At 38.0% G+C, this 10057-nt stretch overlaps 1 pseudogene; it reads left to right on the top strand.

The window, feature by feature from the left end:
• LOC147613714 (gibberellic acid methyltransferase 2-like) overlaps positions 1-60 on the top strand; it is a 1304-nt pseudogene extending 1244 nt beyond the window's left edge.
• Positions 61-10057: the final 9997 nt, after the last annotated feature.

Here is a 10057-nt window from a genome sequence, read left to right as displayed (position 1 = left end):
TTCCTATTGGGCACATCCATGTCTTCTTATGCAGTTGTGCAACTCTTCAAGGATGCTTAAGGCCCACTAATGATTAAGCTTTGCTTTACAATTAGACATATTCTACCTAGCATTGGATATTTAATATGGACATCATGTAAGTGTAAACAACCCAATTGCAAATATGTGAATTGCCATTTGTGATATGCTCTTATCATCACGTAATTGGATAGCTCTGTTAATTCAATTCAATATATCTATTGTTCACAAAAAACTAAGGTTTAGTGTTGGGTGAATGGAAAATTCTGGAAAGGAACCTTCTAGAAAGTCATAAAAGGTTGCAATTTGTAAGGCCTTAAATAGTGAATATTTTTTCTTACAACCGTCAAATTTTTACATTTGAACATTTTTTGAAGTATAAGAAAAAATGTTTTGTATGAACATTGAATCTATCTACTTGTGCTAATCATGCATTTAATTAATCTCTTCTAATTATGTCTTTATGATCCATGAAGGTGTAGCTTGCAAGCTCAACATGGTATTAGAGCTTTTTGTTAGATCCTAGCTCACACAAACACACAAGAAAACAGAGAGGAGAGTGGGAGTGAGAGTCGGAGAACACTGAATCAATGTACTCGAACAGAGTGAGCTCAATAAAGGTACAACAAGGAATGAAATAGTAATGACTTGATGTACTTTGAAGACCATATTAGGGAGTTTGGAAAATTCCTGACAATTCCCAAAGCAATGCAATTTTTCCAAATGGTCTTTCTGACTATTTGATCACAATACCATCATCATGTTGCATGAACTACATGCCCAAATAGTAGTGCATAAGAACTACATCGTGTTGAGATTCAAGCTCGAAATCAATGTGTGCCAGCTACATTATGTGCTGGCATGTTAGGTAGGAGCATGTGTGAGACATAAATGACCGCGTCCAGCTAGTCATAGTGTGTGGACATTAGCTAGGGTTAGTAGAGTGCGGACACAACACAGTGTGTGTCTTGTGTATTATGGATTATGGCTTTATGCATAGTGTGAGAAGGGAGATGGCTTCCCTCTATGGTTAGGGTTTGCAATATACATTAGGGTTTGCTCCTGTGTGTGTGTGTCTCCTCTCCCTCTACCTGTTTTTCATCATGGTATCAGAGCCTGGTGCTCTCTATTAGGGTTTATGAGTGAGTGAGAGAAGAGGGAGAAGAAGCTGTGAAGAAAAACTGTGAAGCTTGGAGCACACCGATTTCTATCAGATCTGAGATCTTGGCCTACCAGGTAAGGACTACTAAACACCCTTCAGCGGATTGCAGGTGATTCAAGCACAAACAAGGCAAATTAGGGTTGCCCAAAGCAAAAGAAAATTCTGGTTTTTTGGAAGCTTTCCATTGGAGCTTGGAAGCGGTGATGTATGGTGAAAATAGATGCAAATCTGGCAAAGAAACATGTATGTGACAAGGATGAATGTATTGGCAACTCATGTGCAAGCCCTACACTGAATTTGGAGCAAATATGATGCATTTGAGTGATTGAAAGCTCTCATAAAACAGATAAAAAAGCACTTGGTGGATGAAATTAACCCTAGTTTTTTACAAAAATCATACAATTTATGGATTATACACTTGCCTTGGAGTGTTAGGCAACATTACATGGTCTTAATTATCACTACAAACCTTCCAAATCCCCTCAGGAGCAGGCGGTGCAGATCTATAGCAAAAACAAAGTATTTTTCATTGACTTTTGCTAAGTGGAGGCCACAAATCAACTCTTTTGTTTGATGAATTCCAAAATTGGCTTAGCAAATTTGTGATTCACACTAGTCAGGAGGTTGCTACATGATTGGTTGGAGCAAGTATGATCTATGGAGCTGGAAATGAGCTGATTAAACAGGATGTTTACTATGTTTAGTGAAATAGAGTGTGATTAATCGACTAATCACTCTCTCATCTTAAACAATTGGTCTAATTCCTTTTACATGGAATTAGTGGACATCATTGCTAAGCTAATGAATGCCTGGTCTCTCAATTTGGACAAGAATTGAAGAAATTAGAGCAATTTTACTACTGGTTTTATTAGTTTTTTTGGTTTTTCTCAAAATAGAGAAGGGGGTTTGACAAAATTGGTATGTACACATCTTGGTTGGTGTTGATATACAACATTGAGCTTGTTTAGGTGTCAATGCAAGTTATCCACACTTGATTGAACCACTACATTGCAATTTGGAGCCTTAGAAAGTGCGCCAAAACAGGGTACCTTGGACTGCGTAAGCCAGTTCATTTTGGATGCATACAGTTTGATTTTCTACATCAAAAGTGAAGTTTGTTGAGTACTTTGAGTATCTAGAACACTTATTAGAGTTTGGTTGAGCTGAGGAAGGCTCGTTTACAAATTTGGATGTGTGCGGAAGGTGCATTTGTATTGAGAAAATATGTCGGATAATCCAGTACAAATTGTGGATGAAAAGCTGGATAAGAAGAACTTCCAGGCATGGAAGTACAAGATTAAAAGTTTTCTAAAGGGAAAAGGTTTTTGGAATCTTATTACAGGTGCTCAGCCAGAGTTGGAACTATCCCGACAACCTACACAGCAACCTACACAGCAGGTTATAGCTCATAAGCAATGGTCAGAAAGAGCATACAAAGTATTGCATTACCCGTCTATATGTATTTCGGATGCTATACTCATACATATACATGATGTTGAGAATCCCAAGGATGCATGGGACACATTGGTAAAGCTGTTTGATACAGACACTAGTGCTTGCAAGTCTCAATTGCGACAACAGATTCATAATATAAAACGGAATAGAAGGAGCATCCATGATTATGTACAAGAGATAAAGAAGTATGCAGATGCATTGGCAACAATCAATGCCCGTGTAAGATCCCTGTCCCCACCGCGCAACAGATTCGGGGTGCTAGCAGCGGAAGTAGCACATCTTGCGCGGGGCAGGGTCCCACACTCCTCGCCCACGGATATCCGGACAGATGACTAATTCCTCGATTCTTCCAAATCGAACTCGGAAAAAACTTCTCTTGCCCGGAAAGCACAGGCGGTTCCTCCAGGATAAAATTTTACTCTAACGTAGACAAGGTCATTACTAACTAAACTGATCTGACCGAGCCTAAAGCCACTTAGTCAGACCAAGGAAGAAACTTGCACTTGGATCATATAGATCAACACTTTTTTTCCCGTCGAGAGGAGGCACAGCCGTTGATTCTTATCCATAGAACAATTTCCAACAGGGATTTCCTTCATCTATCGCAATAACGGAAAGGAGTCTCATTTTACGGATCCATCAGTCCAGCCTAACCCCATCCAGTCCCATGGGTTGGCCAACCACTGTAGTGATGGGATCCAATTTAGAATTTGGTTAGGTTTTGTCCTGGGTACCAGGAAAAAGAGTTCCCAGGCCCCCTAGCCGGATATTCATGCAAATTTAATACCAGTCATACCACTTACACACCCAATATGAAATTGCATTTTTCACAGATTCAGCCATCTTTAAAACAATCATTTAATGAAACTATAGTATCATTGATCACAATTCTCCAAAATATCTAGTTTGTTGGGAAAAGCATAATGAGTGATAATGCAAGCTTAATGTGAGCAAGGAGTGATAAAAGAGCTATGGTGGTTCAAGATAAACCATGGTGGTCACATGAGCAAAAATGTAATTAACTAGCACTTAATGAAGGATTAAGAGAACATAATGACAGCAAAAATGTAATTAACTAGCACTTAATGAAGGATTAAGAGAAAATAATGATAGCATAATAAGGAGCTTCTCATAGCATATAAATTCGTGTTTTTCTCATTAGGAGGGCCACCATTTATAGCCAAGGTGTACATGGTTGACTGACATCACTGCTTACATATTATCAAGGGCATCCAAGGCCATCTCCCCCCACATGGCTCCCTAGAATATAGCCTCCAGAGCATCTAATGAAACTCGCCTATCTCAAGTGGGGGTTTACCCTTCATTCACCTGGATTCCCTTCATATTACATGGTCCTTTTACATTTCATTGTGTGCCTTAACCTTAGACCATGACATTGATCATATATTCCAACACCCTCCCTTGATCATGGCATGGTATAATGCCCTCCCTTGATCCAAACATCACATGAAAGAAAAAGCTTAACTCATAAGGAGTATAGCTCTACAGTACATAAAAGAAGAAAAAGCTTAACTCATAAGGAGTATAGCTCTATAGTACATAAAAGAAATTAGCATTGCTCATAGGGAGCATAGCTTCTACATTGCGAAAAGAAAATAGCATGACATGAAAACATTCCTACATGAAAACATTCCTCTCCCATACCCCATCATCATCATAGCATCATCATCATCATATCCATGGGCATCATCATCATTTGTTGGTCATGGAGACCCAACTCCCCATCAATCCCCCCTTGAGGGCTACATGGCCTACTGAGAGATATTGTGGGCATCATAATAACACATAACCTACATCATCGGTGGTTAGAGGTGTCCATACATAAACATTTGGGTAAGAGAGGGCATAAACATTGTTGGCTTTAGAAAGCCCATTCTGCATCTACCGCTTCATCAAAAGAGGTAGTAACGTTGTTACATGCTTGAATTGCTTCTTCGGAATCATTCGAAGTGCTTGCCATATTTGCCTAGTTGGTGTAACATTTGTCGGCGAGGTGACTTGGCTTTCCACATTTGGTGCATATTCGCTTTGGCCTGTCTTTGTGGTAGCAATTCTTGGCAAGATGTCCTGTCCTTCCACAATGTGTACATTGGAGTGGTTTGCCGGCTTGCTTTTGAACAAGGTATGCCTGGTTTGAGACAAGATCAATGGCTCTACCTTTCAACTTCTTTTCTTCTTCTAAGAGAACACTCTCTATTCCCTCCAAAGTGGGATCCTGCATGTACTTTAAGGTCGGCATGAGTGTATCATACTCGGATAGCATTGACTTTAGGAGGATGGCTATGGCATCACTCTCCTTGACTGGTTCATTGATGGCTTCGAGCTGGGCCATCAAGCTCTTCATGGTGTTGATGTGAGATGCAAGTGTCTCATCAATCTTGTGCTCTAGACTGTAAAAGTCTACTTTGAGATTGATTTTGCTGTGGAGGCCTTGAGCACCAAAGGATTTATCCAGTGAATTCCAAGCAATTTGTGAAGATGTTCCATTACCAATGTAATGTATATAACTATCTTCAACTCCAAGGGCAATGAGAGCTAATGCTTTCTCATCCTTGGTTTGCCAAGAGACTTCTCCTTCTCGTGTGGTAGGTTTAGGTATAGTACCATTGACTATGCCCCAAACTCCTTCTTTCATTAGTAAAAACCTCATTTTGACTTGCCAAGTGTGGAAGTCATGACCGTTGAATTTCTTGATGAAAGAGGATGATCTGTAAGTTGACTCCATGATTGGATTTGAACAATGCAAAATATTAAAAGCTAGAATCCCCCTTCACCATATAGATGCATAATATTACTCAAGAATTCCCCAAACCCATAAGCCTTTGCATAGTAATAATAACTGGGCCTAGACTTGATTTTCATCCTAGGTTTTCTAGTTTTGCTTTTGGGTTTCAATGATTTCTTGATATAAGCTTCATTAGATGATTTCGCATCCGAAGGCATGATTGCAAAGAGGTATTCAAATCAATATGCATATTAGAATGTCATCTCAATAGATAATTACTATTAAGTATATGATGATTAGTGGAGGTGATTAATTCAAAGAGAAAAAATTGCCCCAAAAATAGAGTGAGCTTTGAGCAATTGAATGAAGCCCTTCCCAAATGAGAAACATAAAATGCTTTAAACCAAGTGAAAACCAAGGTGTTGGCTTTAAACTCAGCACTCAAACATGTCAAGATGCTGCTTCAATCTCTGGAAATCTTCTTTGCAACACAGCATGTACTGTCACACTGATAAATTAGTTCAAACAGCAGCTACAGTGGACCATTCCTCATGAAAATCAACACGTGGGAGCTTCATAGCATCAATGTTATGCTCACAAGAGGAATTATCAAACCATTCATCGTACGGCGCCAATTTGACGAATTTCGCTACGCAGAAGCGTGCTGTTGCAGAGTTGATTGCGCCGCGTGTAGTTCGTGGGAGCTCAAATGGAGCTAGGCGTCGATAGAGCCGGCTGTTAGCTTTCTTTTGAATCAAAAAGCTTGTGATTTGATGGACTATAGAGCTCGTATGAAGCAAAAGACCAGCAGGGGGTGAGTTGGAGCTTTAATGGAAAGCTTGAAAAAATGAGAAATCTAATTAATGTGGTTAATTACTATGCCTAAGGATAATCATGGCTCTGATACCATGTTGGGAAAAGCATAATGAGTGATAATGCAAGCTTAATGTGAGCAAGGAGTGATAAAAGAGCTATGGTGGTTCAAGATAAACCATGGTGGTCACATGAGCAAAAATGTAATTAACTAGCACTTAATGAAGGATTAAGAGAACATAATGACAGCATAATAAGGAGCTTCTCATAGCATATAAATTCGTGTTTTTCTCATTAGGAGGGCCACCATTTATAGCCAAGGTGTACATGGTTGACTGACATCACTGCTTACATATTATCAAGGGCATCCAAGGCCATCTCCCCCCACATGGCTCCCTAGAATATAGCCTCCAGAGCATCTAATGAAACTCGCCTATCTCAAGTGGGGGTTTACCCTTCATTCACCTGGATTCCCTTCATATTACATGGTCCTTTTACATTTCATTGTGTGCCTTAACCTTAGACCATGACATTGATCATATATTCCAACACAGTTGAATCTTAATTTCCAATCATTCCTTCATCGGAGTATCTATGGCATTATTGGCAACCAAAACGCTCACCACCTGTCCACTCAGGGGCCTTTTTAATAGTTCCTAGCTCATAGTACCCGGCAAAATAATCACTTATAAAAATCAAGATGGAATCTCCTTGAAGATCAGCAAGATCAACCAACAAATCCATATAAAAGAGCCATGGACTCATCAGTTGAGGACCAGCAAGGTCAATCAACCAGATCCATACTCGGTTTCAGAAAATAACTCTTACTCCTTGTTCCAATATCTTCCACGATGCATGTGTGGGTATCTTCGGCGGCCCAGAGCCCGAGCACCGTATGGTCAGCACCCTCTAGGATCCTTCGCAGGTCACCTAGCGCTTCACTCATAGGCCGCTTCCTTGGTCCCTCATCCACCATACCGGAAGCTCACCATTTAAATCGAACTGAGGCTGGTCAAGACCTCGGCCGACCTTGCTACGCGAGATGTCCTCCGTTGACTCTCCGTCAGCTGTTGCAACTTTATCAGGTCTCCACGACCACATTTTCAAGACATTCAAAATGCTTCCCCAGCATTCTTGACATAAAACAATCATTTACAAACAGTTCACAAATACAGTTTGTATAATGAACTCACATCTTTCCAGATTGTTCCACATCAATCCATATTACTTAGCCCAAATCCAAATCATATGTGTATCCATTCTTGACCAGATACATCATTTTCCATCCCATCACATCAGATTCATTCACTTCACATAACATCCATTCCTATCTTTCTTAATTTACATTACGTCTCATCACATCCATTTCTCATTACATCTCATTCGTTCACATCTTATATTATTCATTCACATTCTGATTCACATGACATCTCATCTCATCCATTCACTGATATCGACTTCATATCCATTCACATACATATTCGCATTCATTATTCCACATACACATCCACATTCACTTCTACATCCATACATCCATTTTCACATCCACATTCATACATCCACATCCATACATCCACATCCATACATCCATATTCACATTTACATTCGTACATTCACATCTACATCCTCATTCGCACATCCACATCCACATCCAGATTCACATTCACACATCCAATTCCACATTCACATTCACACATCTACATCCACATCCTCATCTACATCTACATTCATACATCCACATCCACATTCATACATCCACATCCACATCTGCATTCATACATCCACATCCATACATACACATCCACATCTGCATTCATACATCCACTTCCATACATACACATCTATATTCTTACATCCATATCCACATCCACATCCATACATCCATATCCACGTTTATATTCATACATCCACATCCACATCTACATTCATACATCCACATCCACATCCATACATCCACATCCATATCTACATTCATACATCCACATCCACATTCATACATCCATTTTCACATACACATCCACATCCTTATCCACATCCACATCCATATCCACATCTATATCCACATCCATATCCACGTTCATATTCATACATCCACATCCACATCCTCATTCGCACATCCAGATCCACATTTACATTCATACATCTATATCCATACATCCATTTCTACATTCCCATTCATATATCCACATATGCCTTCACATCTATTCTTTTACATCACATCCATTCTCGCCCTATCACAACCCATATACATCTTATCCCATCAAATACACTTCTTACCTCATCCCATACACATCTTATCACATCCTAACTCATCCCATACGCATCTTATAACATCCTATCACATCTCATACAACTCTTATCACATCCTATCACTTCCCATATGTATCTTATCACATCCTATCACTTCTCATACACATCTTATCACATCCTAGCACATCTCATACAGCTACATCTTATCACATCCTATCACATCTCATATGCATCTTATCACATCTTATCACATCTCATACGCATCTTATCACACCCTATCACATCTCATACGCATCTTATCACATCCTATCACATCTTATACACCTCTTATCACATCCTATCACATCTCATACACATCCTATCACATCCTATCACTTCCCATACGCATCTTATCACATCCTATCACTTCTCATATACATCTTATTAGGCATAAAGACAACTTTAGTAGGAATAACACTTTTATAATAATCCTTTTATGTATTTTACTATGCATAAATTCCATCTTAATGAAATTAACACTTTTAGAATAAAAATAAATCTTTTATGCATCTATCTATGTATAAAATCAAAATTGATAAGAATATCTCTTTTGAATTAAAAATAAAATTCTTTATGCATCTTTCTATGCATAAAATCAAATTTTTGATGAAAGTCACACTTTTATAGATAAAAATTTTCTTTTATGCATCTTTCTATGCATAGTAATCAATTATGATGAAAGTCACACTTTTAATATATAAAGAAATTCTCTTATGCATCTACTTATGCATAAAAATCAATTATGATGAAAATCACACTTTTATAATAAAATATTTCTAGTATACATTTTTCTATGCCTAGAATGAAAATAACCCTTTAAGAATACTCATAGGATGGGGATTACTCTTTTGAACATAAAATTGAATTATTAGAAATCCTCTTTTTCTTAATTCATCAATTATGCATAACATAAAAAATTAATTTCTCCATGATTACAATGAAATTCTTTCAATTAATCTAGGATGATAATTCCTAGAATATGGTAGGAAGTCCGGTTTTCATGCTTTGAATGAAATTGTTTTATGTGTAATTTTTACAGAATTTTTACCATAGCTCCGTTGCTATGACTGATAAATCTCAATTATTTCAAAGGATAAAGCTTAACATTAAAGGGAATGATTAGAATGATCCCTAATTGGATCATTAACCCATAATGGATTGAATCATCAATATTCATGTATTACATAAACTAAAAGCATTAAAAAGCCATTAATTTGGCCTCCAGTTAAACAAGCATAGATTAATCTTGGATTAATGAAAAGCTTTATGAGAAGCTTCATTTGGATTGAGAATAGATCATGAGAATGACCATTCTTTGAGTGAGAGAGAGAAATTACATAAAAATCATTAAAATTAAGCATAAATAAAAATTTATGTAATTCTTCACTACCATTCATCAATTAACTTCAATAGTATTAAAAATCCATTCCAATTAAGCTTCTCAAGCTTGAGAGGGGTTGAGAAGAGAGAAACATTGAGAATTTATGAAAAAAGATCAAAATTCACACTTTACCTTACAAATTGCTTGATTCTTTGATCAGGGTAGAGGCCCCCAACCAATCAATTGGGTTTGG

Source organism: Cibotium barometz, chromosome 43 (assembly GCF_041138505.1).
Source record: "Cibotium barometz isolate CiBa-2024 chromosome 43, ASM4113850v1, whole genome shotgun sequence".
NCBI classification, from domain to species: Eukaryota; Viridiplantae; Streptophyta; class Polypodiopsida; order Cyatheales; family Cibotiaceae; genus Cibotium; species Cibotium barometz.
The sequence above is the reverse complement of the archived record's forward strand: the minus strand, read 5'-3'. Positions and strand labels throughout refer to the sequence as shown.